Source organism: Macrobrachium rosenbergii, chromosome 53 (genome assembly GCF_040412425.1).
Source record: "Macrobrachium rosenbergii isolate ZJJX-2024 chromosome 53, ASM4041242v1, whole genome shotgun sequence".
Classification (NCBI taxonomy): domain Eukaryota; kingdom Metazoa; phylum Arthropoda; class Malacostraca; order Decapoda; family Palaemonidae; genus Macrobrachium; species Macrobrachium rosenbergii.
The window spans coordinates 52,349,189-52,361,794 of record NC_089793.1 but is presented as its reverse complement, the minus strand read 5'-3'; the positions used below and the strand labels follow the sequence as shown (position 1 = coordinate 52,361,794).

Genomic DNA, 12,606 nt, shown 5'->3' with positions numbered 1-12,606 from the left:
ACAACTCCAAAGACCAATAATAAACTCTCCCCTTCTGAGTTTTCCCAGTCACCACCTGTTTGCCCTCCCCTCCACCTAAGAAAATCCGTACAGCCAAGTCCCCTCCGGAAACCATGAAGAACATTGAGGATTACATAAACCAATCTTCTGGCATGATCCCAAACCCAATCCCATCCCTCAAATCCTCTCACAGTAAATACGCTGCCGTCTCTCATATCACTGCCGAGGTTCGTAACCCTCCTGCTATCCTTCCCCCTACGCCCCTGCCAACCTCTATAGAATCTCAAACCTCCTCACCTTCCCCCCTACCTATCTCCTTGCCTGTCCAACTTCTCACTTAGACTTCTGAACAGAGGAAAAGTATACTGTACTTGACCTTGTCTTACCAACAAGTTACAGTATACCCCACTCCTTTTAATGGCCTTACTCTAGTGGAACATTCAAGGTTTCTGACCTCACAGACACGATCTCAGATATCTCCTATCGCAATATGAACATAAAGTAATATGCCTTCAAGAAACTTTCCTTACCCAACCACCGAAACCTATTCCCAATTACCATGTCCACTTTTCTCCTCACAGAAACACTCCATTTCTGCCTCTTCTATTTTAACCCATCACAAAATACCATGCTCACCTGTAAACATTACAACAATCTTTCCTTGTACTAATACACGAGATTTCTTACAACGTTGGATTACCATAGTATCAGTCTACCTGTCTCCCTCCTACCCTAATGACTTCACTGCCTTCCAAGACCTCCTTTCCCAATGACCAACCCTTTTACTTGTGATAGGTGACTTCAACTGCCGACATACATTATGGGGCGACTCAGTTACTAACTCCTGGGGACGCGCCCTCGAGCAGTTTTTAATAGATAATAAGCTTTCTCTTCTAGATCTAGCACTGTGCTGTCCTGCGATCCAACTAGACTCTCATTGGTCAGTATTAGACCACTTCGTAACTAGTGACCATTTCCCTAACCTTCTTTCACCTACTTTTTATGTCTCAACTCCTAATCCTCCACGCTGGAGCTTCGATAAAGGTGTTTGACGCTCTTTTTTCTACACTCTCAGACATGTCTATACCTCCCTCATCCTTTTCATCAACCCTGGACATGCTTACAGTCTTCTCCATCACTATTCTAAGTGCTGCATTAGCAGGCATTCCTTCAAAATGTGTACCCTGGTGGAACAAAGACTGCAACCAGAGCTCTGCACATAAAATGCGCTGCTTGGCGTAGCTTTAAACGAAAAAGAAACTCTCCTGGACACTTTACTGCCTTGTAATTTTTTAAAAAGCCACGGCTTCTTTGAAACACACTGTACATGCTTCAGGTCACAAGTTGGAGGGCTGTCTCCTCATTAACTTCCTCCTCCCAAGTTCAGCTGTCTAAGGAGGATACCCACCTCATAAAGCCCTGCTACTTAACATAAATCATAATCTTATTGCTGACACAACAGAATTAGCCAGTATACTAATATACTAGGCCAATATTTTAGCCGCATTAGAACAGAACATCTCCCCTCCCAATTTACAAACATAAACCCAATCAACTGTACATTATCCTCCACGGAATCATATAGTGTTCCTCTTTCCATAACAGAACTTATCTCACACTCAAATTTTGCCAGAACACATGCGAAGGACCTGACAGTATCTACAGTCAAATGCTTCGACACCTTTCGGCAAATTCCATGACCTCTCTCCTGTCATTATTGAACAGAATATGGACAAAAGGCAAATTATTTTGGTACAGACAAGGCAGGAGTACAGCCAACCCTCTTGCACACATGGAATCTTACATCCACACAGCCTTTGCTTCTAAACAATCAGTCCTCACAGTTTTCTTTGACTTAGAAAAAGTGTATGATACCACCTGAAAATACCACATCTTACATCAACTACTACTACTTGACATAAAAGGTAATATGGGCGTTTTCATCCAGCGTTCCCTAACAACTGAACCTTCCATGTATGCATAAACCCCTCCATTTCTTTACCCTTCATTCAACGTGAAGGAGTTCCCCAAGGCAGTGTTCTTAGCACTACCCTGTTTCTCATAGCAGTCAATGGTATTATAGCATCCCTGCCAGTGGGAGTTAGGTCCTCCCTTTACGTCGAAGATCTTGCAATTTATGCTGCCAGTTCTTCAATCCCTAAGCTCCACTCACTTATACAGTCTGCCATTCTAGCTGCCTCTTCTTGGGCTACTAGACATGGATTTCTCTTTTCCACTAATAAAACATTTTCCATTCTTTTCTCTCACTCTCAGACGTTTTCTCCTTTGCCACTTTTGTTCCACAATTCACACCCATACAGTACTGTACTAGTGGTAAATTCCTGTTTCATTTTGAATCTTGCCTTACCTGGAAGGAACATATCCCATCAGTTAAAAAAACTGCTCTCCAACGTCTTCGCCTCCTTCAAACTTTATCCCACGTTACTTGGGGTGCTGACCGCAGAACGCTTCTGCGCCTACATGAAGCTCTTGAGTCTGTGTGTTCTGGATTATGGATCCCATGTTTACTCTTCAGGTTCCTCCTCCCTTCTTGATCTCCTACACCCGGTGCACCACTTCGGACTAAGAGTGGCCCTGGGGCCTTCCGCTCACTACCAATAGAAAGTCTATGCCAAATCAGGACTACCATCGCTTAAGCACCGACATGCCTTCCTCAATCTTAGGTACTATGCCAGATTTCACCAATTCTCCACCCTGAAGCTAACTATACCTGAGCCCCTTCTTGCCAAATTTACTAACAGTCCCAACCGACCCCACCCTTTCTCATTCTTCATCCCCACAGTTGGCAGTCCTTCTGTACTATATTCACACTTTCCCACCTTGGCTATTCCCATTCCCTCAGTCTGCTCATCTATATGAAATCATTTTTCAAAACTTAAAACCCCTCCCCTATTCTACGTCCTCATTTCTTAGAGCACATATCGATACATGACGCTAGCACCCCGATCTACACAGACGGCTCCAAGTCCCCTAAAGGAATGGCAGAGCAATATGCCATTCTGTCTGCATTAAAACAACTCTTAATCTACCCCTCAGCATCCTTCATTGTTTTCACAGATTCAGCTAACTCTTTAACCCTTATCAAATCTGTTATCCTGCACATATCCTATAGTCCGTGAAATTCAAGATTGGCTTTTTCGCATTTCAATGCGGAAAAGCTAATCTGCTTCTGCTGAACTGAGCCACGTGGGTATCCTAGGTAATGAGGTAGTGGACTCATTGGCTCACCCTGCAATCTTGTCAAGATGCCCGCATTTCAAAACCATCCCATATTCAGACTATTTCCAATTTTTCCATAACTACCTACTAAGTCGCTGGCAGTCTTTCTGGACTAATATCTTGAATAACAAGATCTGCACAGTTAAACCCACCAAGACGATGGGAAACAGCTCTTGCCCAACTACATATCAGTAATACAAATCTAACACACTCCCATAGAAGGTGTAATCTACTTCCTCCGACAAATAAACATTCTTCATCAAATATGAACTATCAATCACTAACTTTGATCATACTTTATCTATAAATAGCATAACATAGCACCATATGGTCTGCATGACCTTTTGCTTGATGGATATTAATTCAATTCAGTTCCATCCCATGTTCTCAAAAGGCACATGAAAACTCATACTAGATAGAACCTATTGATATGCACTGGGTGTCCAAGTAGCCTTTTCATTAGCACCACCTCAAAATGAACATGCAGTTCGTATAAGCAAAAGGCCATTCTTCTGTAAGTAGACATATAATACTCCCAAGTCATGAAGGAAAGATGCTATTTATTTGATTGTCAGAATTAGAGTAAGTTGATAATTTTGGTAAAAGGCAAAATCTGGTTGAATTGTCAACCAACTTTGGCCTGGATAAAATTGTTGATTCCAAACAGAATCCAAGGATGCTGTTTTATTTCTTTTGAAACATAGTGTCCAAATGATCATTGCATTGTGATGTTTGTTTTCCCAGAGGATGCTTATTTTATAGTTGAAAAAAGCACATACTGGAAAACATGAAATTATTTTGAATTTCTCATTCTGTGTTTGTTATGAACGGTGCTTAATATTCGGAACATGTTTTTTTTTCAGAATTTTTTTTATTTTATTTCAGAGTATTCCAAAGAGAGGAAAATTTCAACCGATCCTAACTAGGAGCGAGTACTGTAAATGGAACATCCTGTGGAAATGCTGGTAATCAAAGAAGAGAAGAATTCGGAGGAGGAGCTTTCTGAAAACACAGATGAAGACTCTTTACCAGCAGATCCCTTAGAAGTCAAGGCAGAACCAGAAGTTTTTACCCATAGTGAAGGTGTGGACTGTCCATCCCAGTCTATTAAGTATGAGGACAGCTCTCCAAGCTGTGACAGCGAAAGCGTCAAGGTCTTCATTGTAGAGGACGATAGACATTTGGGTAAAACAGAGCTATTTTCAGAGAGAAGCAACGCAGCAGGGAAGCAAATATGTCCTGAATACCAAAGGGCATTTTCCCAGCTGTGCAGCCTGAAATCCCACTTGAGAACCCTTACAGGAGAGAAGCCATATACTTGCGCCATATGTCAGAAAGGTTTTTCTCACCAGAGTCATCTCAAAAGACACATGAGAACGCACACAGGAGAGAAGCCGTATACATGCGCCCTGTGTCAGAAAAGTTTTTCTCACCAAAGTGATCTCAAAAGACACCTGAGAACTCATACAGGAGAGAAACCATACACTTGCTCTACGTGTCAAAGAAGTTTTTCCCGTCAGAGTCATCTCCAGACACACATGAGAAATCACACGGGAGAGAAACCATACACTTGCTCTATATGTCAGAAAAGTTTTCTCTGTCAAAATTATCTCAAGACACACATGAGAACTCACACAGGAGAGAAACCATATATATGCTCCGTATGTCAAAAGGGTTTTTCTCATCAGAGTCATCTCACAAGACACATGAGTACTCACATAAGAGAGAAACCATAAACTTGCTCTCTCTGTCGAAGAAGTTTCTCTGCTTCAGGTCATCTCAAAATACATGAGGATTCATACTAGACAGAAACTGTATACTTGATCTTTGTGCGAGTAGTTTTGCTAATTCTGAAATTCTCAAAGTTCATATTAGAAGTCATTAAAGAGAGAGGACATTCTCCAGTCCTAATGTGAAAAATGTTGGACAATTTCAAATGCTTCGAGATTACTCATGAAAATTCATAATATTTAGAGAGCAATGAAATGTATTGAATGCCAAAAAGGTTGTTATTATACCTCTGCTCTAAAAAAACATTATGAGAACCCATATTGGAGAGAAGCCATTCACGTCTCATGAATACCAAGGTGTCTCAAAAGGTGTTTGAAAACTCATACTAAAAAAGAAGTCATATAAAACTCATACTAAAAAAAGAAGTCATATACTGTATATGCACTTGGTTCCCAAGAATTTTTTTTTTTTCATTAGGTCCTTCTTAGAATGAATGCATTAACTCGGAAGAAAGATGTCATTCTTTTATAGTGTTAAGACAGTTTTTCTCTTGTAGATTCATAACATATGTGAGACCTCGTGGAGGGTAGATAGATATTCTTTTACACTGCATGTTCTATTTTTGTCTTGTATAAGTTCCTCGTTGGGAAAGTCGGTAGAGTTGTGGGCTAGCACTCGCTAGGCCCGAATTCGAGTCTCCGGCCGGCTAATGAAGAATTAGAGGAATTTATTTCTGGTGATAGAAAAATTTCTTTCTCGCTATAATGTGGTTCGGATTCCACAATAAGCTGTAGGTCCCGTTGCTAAGTGACCAATTGGTTCTTAGCCACGTAAAATAAGTCTAATCCTTCGGCCCAGCCCTAGGAGCAGCTCGGTGGTCTGGTAAAACTAAGGTATACGTAAATTTTTCGTCTTGTATTCTTCAAATCACAGTCATTGGTTCTGAATGCCAAAATAGTGTTGTCAAGTGTCAAAATGCACAAACAAAGTCATTCATCAGAGATGATGTTCAGTTGCACTGACAGATTTGTTAATTTTTTGCACCCCAAAGTAAGTTGCACTGGATGTGGAGATCATTATTGTGAACTTATCTGCAAAATCTAAAAAAAAAAAAAAAATGGCAACCTAAGGGACTATAAAAGAAAAAACCCTGTTTATATTTTTAGGATCCAATTAATTTTTACAGAAATCCTGATTCTGTGTTATAGATGGTGCTATTGAGAGCATTTTTTACTCATATTTTTTCTGAGCATTCCAAACGAAGGAAAATTTCATCAGATCCCAAGTAGGGTTCGGTATTGCACATAGAACATCCTGCGAAAATGGCAGCTGAAAAATAATCATTATCATTGTTGTTAATCAGAGAAGAGAAGGAGAATTTGGAGGGGATCTGATGAAAGCACAGATGAAGGCTTTATACTTACAGATCCTTTCTTAGAAGCCCGGGCAGAACCAGAATGTCTTGACCATAGTGAATTTGATGTGAAATGGTTGTGTAACCTTTTTTTAAAAAGGTAAAATAAATTATTTTTAGTCTTTTTATTTTATAATTATACTCAATGAACACTGTTCAGCACTAGGTTAAGAAATGTTCTTTTATCTACTTCAGTTTTCTTGTTCCCATGTACTTTTTATATTTCTAAATTAAAAATTAGTTTTGTCATTGTATGTGTAGTTGTAAGCTTGAAAATCCCCGTGAAATGTTACTCTTAGTGGAAATAAAAAAGATTGATTTTTTTCATTAAACATCAATGAAAATCAGGTGCAGTTTTATTTGGTCACTTTTTGATATGTTCTCTCTTTTAATATTCTGCAAAGAATGCGACACAGCATTAATAAATCCCAACGCTTCGTATTAGCCCAGTGGACACAGTGGACAAACTGTATTCCTGCTCTGTAATGCATTATTCTGTTTAAGCTGCACATTAGATACATAATATATAGATGAACTGCTTGCATAGACCACCGTTCCAGTACAAACGACAAAAAGTATCTCCTTTAAAAGGGGAAAAATCTGTAGTGTGTGTGAATCAAAAACTGTTACCTAACTGTAACATAAAAGGCAATGATAACTGCATCAAAAGATGTAAACATCACAGCAATCATTGACTAAAATTATTTGAAGAGGAAATTGGATCTCCTGAAGAAGAGGTTCGGAGCTGTCCCTTTTGAAAGGGGAACAAGAATGGATGCACAAGATGCAAAGGTGTTGCCAGAAGACTTTATGATAACAAAGGCTTTGCTACTCAGTGAGCAGACAGGACCACTGCTTATGTCATACTACCAGGTTAAACATATAGTAAAACTTAACAGGTCCCCCAACCCTGCGAATAGCTAAAATCTGGGAATACTTGAAACCCCCTCTAAAACACTTAGAACTGCCTATTTTGATAGTTCAAACCCCAAAAAAACTCTAAAAATGCTTATACCCAAGTATTTTAATAGTTTTATCACAAAAAGTGCACTTAGTCGTGAAAATATGAAAATACTGTAATCAGTGAACATTTCTCAGTGAAAAATACCGCGAATAGGCGAATTTTCCGCGAATAATGAATATATACGCTCCATAGAGAAATCCGCGAATTGTGAGAACACAAACACGCTGGGTTTACTACTGCGAGAAATGCGAGACATTTTGAATGACTTTTACACATTACAGGAAACCCATTCAGTAAGACTGAATGATCCCGAGCAAGGCAGTGAAGGAATTAAAGGCATCAGTCGAAGAATTATATTTCAAGAAATAGAAGGATTCTGTATTTTATAGAATTCTGATACTATTCAGAGCAGATGACAGACTGAGTCTGGTTCATTCTTAAAAAAAACTGAGATAGAGGAGTTCTAATAAATAAAATAAAAAGCAGTATGATACCTGATGTCTTTTACTGGTGAGATGAAGTTGACATGAAAACACTGAAGTAAATTAAATACGTGGGAGTTACCGTCAGCACTTGAGAGAATGGTTTAGGAACGCTGCTTTATTTCATGTAAATGCAGACTTACTCCATCATAAGTTGACGTAGGCAATAATACTTGAAGGAATTAGTAATACCAAAGATTTTTATGTTCTGTGGCGATAGTAAAGGTATAAAGTTAACCAGTTAGGAACAGCCACTCCCATTCCTTACACGTAAGTGGATGCATGACGTTACGGTTACATACGAAGTCTTTTGAGCTCACACGAGAAATAAAAGCTATGGCGTAAAAGATATCCAGCATGATTTGTCCTAGATCTGAGAGTCCATCCTAGTTACTAAAGGGATATGAAAAAAAACATGCAACTTTTTCTGAAGCATGGTCCCACGAGCAGCCTACCAGAAGTCAACTTCTTCAGCAGGTGACCAGGAACCGGCACGAAAGCACTGGAAGGTGGTCTTGGGTGATGCAGGTTAGTGACTATGTGAAAAACGTGAGCAAGTCATCGAGACGAAAATGAAGAGAGAAGTAAATGACGATTTGATTTGGGAATAAGATTAACTTTAGAAGTAAATACAGTAATATGAAAAGATTTGAAGTTTAACGAACCAGCTTGTCACCGTGTGCACAAGTAAATGACAATCTAGAGCATTTCTTACTCTGTTGCACACCATTTCGCAATACTGACAGCATCCATCCACACTGTGAAGATGAAGATGAACTGGTAGCCAACATTTTTCCACAGGTCTCTCGGAAATTGGGACGGACGAATTTCTCAGGAGGATTATTGGGGGCCATAGAGAAACGAGAATAAAGGCAGGCACGCCGTCACAGAATGAGCTGGGGAGCCTTTACAGCGCCACCTCTCGACTACTACTCCTAGTCACCACTTCCCTTTGGGAAAATAAAAAGGAATGGATGGCTAACATCCCGCTGTCTGCAGACCAATTGGAAGAAAAGATGAAAATGGGAATGAATTGATAAAAAGATATATGGTATTACAGAAATAATGAACTTGAACAAACACAAGCGTAAAGGAGGAATAGATGTTGCAATGGAGCCATTCCAAAGGCAAATCCACTGTTCCTACTACTTCTTCCCCCGGCGTCTTTGGGCAGATAAGGAAGTCATTTTAGTAACAAGCATAGGCTAGTATACTAGGCTTAGGAGAATCAGTAGTTCGCACCTGATGAATAAAAGGTTAGGTGGCAGAAGCACTTTTAGAAATACACCAAGGGAAATGGTCAGATAGTGAACAGCGCAGAAGATGCATTAAAGGATTTTTAAAGTGAGGCTCATAAACACCCAAGGGCTGACGATGGCTCAACTAATAGATTTAACACGAAAAATACAATTATGTGCAGTACTGAAACAGCAAAAATTGCTACCCCAACAGGTATTGGTGTGGTAGACTCAGTAAGAGACGGGACACTAAAGGAGTAGGAGGTCTATTAATAATGTATAGATCCAAAGGAGATCTCCAGCTGAAAAAAAAAATAACAACGCAGACATTCTGCCAGTGGAGGGTAATTATGGACCAGCAAGAGTCAACCCAATCCCAATTTACATGTCAACCAGTGATAAGGAAAGAAATAAGCAATCAATGAGCGCCTTACACAAAGCGTTAGAGAAGACTACAGACCTGTCCTCCTTGGGGACTTCAGTGGGTATTTAGGTTTCATAGGGAAGCAAAACCTTGACCGTGATGGGGAAATATGGAGATCCCATCTGCAAAGGGGAGATTCCTGGAGCAGAGGAGATCGAAGTAGCACTATAGACTTTGTTCTGATCATGTACTCATAATGTTCCAACGAATCTTCTGTATCAAACTGTACGTATGTTTCTGTTTGTGAAGACGCCAAACGTCTCGCCATTTCACATATATTGTGCTACTGCATTGTATTCATTAATCTGTCTCGAATCTCATGCAATTGGCCATATGTAGAATTTCCTGGCCTTTCCATTGATATATCCTTTACCACTGTACGTTTATTATGTCTCTCACAATCGCCATCTGTGTGTCTGCTGACAAACACAGATATCCGAAGCATTACCTCTGTTCTGCTCAGTGTGTAGATGCTACTTTGCGGCTCGCACAGGTCAATAACATCTACGAATTTACGGGCTGCTCTAGGAGCAAGAGCCCGTGCTGGCACAAGGCCAGCTAAATCTAAAACAACAACATGTACATTCATCCCCACCAACATCACTTTCATGCATCATAATAAAGTTTTCTTCTAACCTACCCACCTCACAGACTCATCATCAACGTAGAGTTACCGGCTGCTCTCAGAGCAAGGGCCCGTGCTGGCACAAGGCCAGCTAAATCTGAAACAACAACATGTACATTCATTCAGTAAGGAACCACCAATAAACCAGTCAACACCCAACCAGTATGTCACTCAATACCATCCTCACACTGGTGACACCGGCGTGACACGAAGGCACCCTCCTTGCAGTATTTGCCCGTCAGAACAGCCAACGTTTGAATCTTTGAAACGTTACAAGAATCGTGAAGCTGCGCTTAATATTTGGAATAAATAGGCAATATCATCATTCTCGTGTGAGGAAGTCATTGGTCCCAATTCGTGCAGATAAATAAAATCTCATTCTTCCCTGAAACAAAGATCATCTTATAAAATTGTCATCGGTCGTGAATGCAAACCTCAAGGAACTTGAAAGATGGTCCCGGGGCAATAATGTTTGTTGCATTCTATTATTTTCAAAACTGAAATTGGGAATTTAAATAGAACATTTCTATATCTATGGTGTAGCCTCGTCACATTCGGATATTCATCTATACGTGGCGTATTGTAGATATGTTGGTAAATGCTCATATTCAAACTCAACTTTCTCAGTTGTATAATCTCCAAGATTTGATTTTGTTTGAAGGCTTTCCGTCGTTAGAATGGTTGAATGAAGAGTGCTGTTTTTCTCCTCCTCCGAGTAAAAATAGCAAAGGAAATTCAGTGCTTCTCTTTACACAGCACTAAAACGAAAAAAAAAAAAAAAACTATCCTGGTACAAAAGCCCAAAGGTATCCTTAGAATGAGTATGGCTTCGACAGAAGTGGAGTTACCACCAGTAATACGTTGCTCTCGTTTTAGCCTTTCTTTACTAATACTTATTTTCAACGAAACGTACCGAAAGACGAAAAAAAACTTAAGCAAAGAGGAAAGAGCCGAATAAGAACTCAATCAACAGTACCGAGACTTCTTTTTTATCCTAATGTCGTGACTTGAATTAATCGAGTTTTGCAACCGAGCAACGCTTTGGACAAAATTCGCACCAATTCAGAGGTTTCCAGCAAGCAGTAGCCGATCAAACTGGATCACAGGCTGCACTGTCAATCGAATATCTCCTAGGCTGGGTCACAAGTTAAACACCTCCAAGGGTGAATCATAAGTCAAATATTTCACAGGCATTTCAAAGGTTATGGTTGAGACTTCAACATTTCTGAGGCTAGGTCATAAGTCAAACACTTTTATAGCCAGATCATAAGCCAAACATTTGTGAGGAAAGGTCATAAGCCAAACATTTGTGAGACAAGGTCACAAATCAAACATTTGTGAGACAAGGTCATAAGCCAAACATTTGTGAGACAAGGTCATAAGCCAAACATTTGTGAGACAAGGTCATAAGCCAAACATTTGTGAAACAAGGTCATAAGCCAAACATTTGTGAAACAAGGTCAATAAGCCAAACATTCATGAGACAAAGGTCATAAGCCAAACATTTGTGAGACAAGGTCATCAAACATTTGTGAGACAAGGTCACATTTGTGAGACAAGGTCATAAGCCAAACATATGTGAAACAAGGTCATAAGCCAAACATTCGTGAGACAAGGTCATAAGCCAGACATTTGTGAGACAAGGTCACAAATCAAACATTTGTGAGACAAGGTCATAAGCCAAACATTTGTGAGACAAGGTCATAAGCCAGACATTTGTGAGACAAGGTAATAAGCCAAACATTTGTGAAACAAGTTCATAAGCCAAACATTCGTGAGACAAGGTCATAAGCCAAACATTTGTGAAACAAGGTCATAAGCCAAATATTCGTGAGACAAGGTCATAAGCCAAACATTTGTGAGACAAGGTCACAAATCAAACATTTGTGAGACAAGGTCATAAGCCAAACATTTGTGAGACAAGGTCATAAGCCAAACATTTGTGAAAGATCTGTGAGACAAGGTCATAAGCCAGACATGTGTAAGACAAGGTCATAAGCCAGACATTTGTGAAACAAGGTCATAAGCCAAACATTCGTGAGACAAGGTCATAAGCCAAACATTTGTGAGACAAGGTCACAAATCAAACATTTGTGAGACAAGGTCATAAGCCAAACATTTGTGAGACTAGGTCATTAGTCAAACGTTTCCAAGGAACCTTGGAAAGAAGCTTTAAGCTGAGGTATGTTGGCTGTAAAACCGTATGGGATTTTGTCTTGATGAAGAAAACTCCGAAGCAGTTGATTTCAGGTGCATCTATTCTGTGCAATCTTTGAAGGTGGATTCCAGAACCTTGGTGTGACACATACTATTAGCAGGAAGGAAGTAAAGAAGGCACTAAAGAAGATGAAAAATGGTAAAGCAATAGGACCAGACGGAATTCCTGCAGAATGTGGAAGAGTCTGGGAGAAGGAGGAATAGACATGCTGTGGGACCTAGCAAAGAAGATATACAGTCAGGAAAAGATACCAAAAGATTGGAGAGAAAG

At 39.9% G+C, this 12,606-nt stretch overlaps 1 long non-coding RNA gene across 1 annotated transcript in view; it reads left to right on the top strand.

Annotated features, from left to right (window-relative positions):
- LOC136834470 (uncharacterized) overlaps positions 1-6,732 on the top strand; it is a 32,786-nt gene extending 26,054 nt beyond the window's left edge. Inside the window, exon 3 of the long non-coding RNA XR_010851822.1 lies at positions 4,126-6,732. This is a non-coding gene — a long non-coding RNA (uncharacterized lncRNA). The remainder of the gene's footprint in view (positions 1-4,125) is intronic.
- Positions 6,733-12,606: the final 5,874 nt, after the last annotated feature.